This window comes from Rhagoletis pomonella, unplaced genomic scaffold (assembly GCF_013731165.1).
Source record: "Rhagoletis pomonella isolate Grant_MI unplaced genomic scaffold, Rhpom_1.0 Rhpom_scaffold_00002, whole genome shotgun sequence".
Taxonomy (NCBI): Eukaryota; Metazoa; Arthropoda; class Insecta; order Diptera; family Tephritidae; genus Rhagoletis; species Rhagoletis pomonella.
In genome coordinates, this window is record NW_023458556.1 from 92,099,222 (window position 1) to 92,100,430 (window position 1,209).

Sequence of the window (1,209 nt, forward strand, 5' to 3'; positions counted from 1 at the left end):
TGACTGGCATCACAAAACCCATAGAGCGTGGTGGCCGACTCCTCTTTCATCCCAAGCCAACGATGTATCCGCAACATATTGAGAGCATTGAGGTCATTGCGAAATTTAAGCCAAGTTTCCCGCAATTCAGTTGTCAGGGTAGTATCCCAATCAATACCTGCGGACCAAAGAGTTTGAATAAATATCTTACCGACAACCACGACCGGTGACAAGAATCCCGTTGGGTCAAACAGCTTTGCCACCTCGCTGAGTACACTGCGCTTGGTGCATATGCCGTCGGGCTGCTTAAGTTCTACATTGAATAGCAAGTTGTCGTCGACCGGACTCCAGCGCAGACCCAAAACTGACGTCAAGGCTGCATCAATACTGTACTCTGTAGGCGATGAGTCTCTACCCATCTGAGTTAAGACAGTGGCGCTATTTGAATTCCACTTCCGCAGCTTAAAACATCCAGCTGTCAATATGTTATCGATATTGGATGCCAAAGTGATAGCACCTTCGAAGGTGCTGCAACTGACAAGGAAATCATCCACGTAGAATGACGAGAGAATGGTGTTCCGCGCCATAATGCCCATATTGCGATCGTGAATCTTGTCAAAATTGTCGTACGCACACTGATGCATAGCTCTTACCGCATTATGAGGACTGCACGCCATGCCATACGTGACAGTAGACAGTCGGTAAGTAATTACTTCCTCTGAAGGAGATTCATGCCAAAGTATGCGCTCAAAGTCTCTATCTTGCGGTGCCACGAGTACCTGCCGAAACATTTTCTCCACGTGGGTGGTGATAGCGACCGCATAACGTCGAAAACGGAGTATAATGTTGATTAACAAATCTTGAATGGGAGAGCCAACGAGCTGTAAATCGTTGACTGAGAGCCCGTTCGAAGTAGGAGCGGACGCGTTAAATACCACGCGGAATTTTCCCACCACAGCATGGTGCGGAATATAATAGCATCCTGGCTGAACGAATGGCTCAAAAACTCTCTCCATGTGGCCAAGGGTCTCATATTCCCTCATAAATGCTAAATATTTTGCATGCATGTCCGGATCAGCGGTCAAACGTCGTTCCAAATGTGATAACTGGCGCTGGGCGCTGGCGTAAGAGTCGCCTAATGGTTGACAGTTTTGGCGGAGGGGCAACCTCGCAACATAGCGTCCCTCTGCCGTACGGCGGTGAGTAGTGGCAAAGAACCGCTCGCATTCA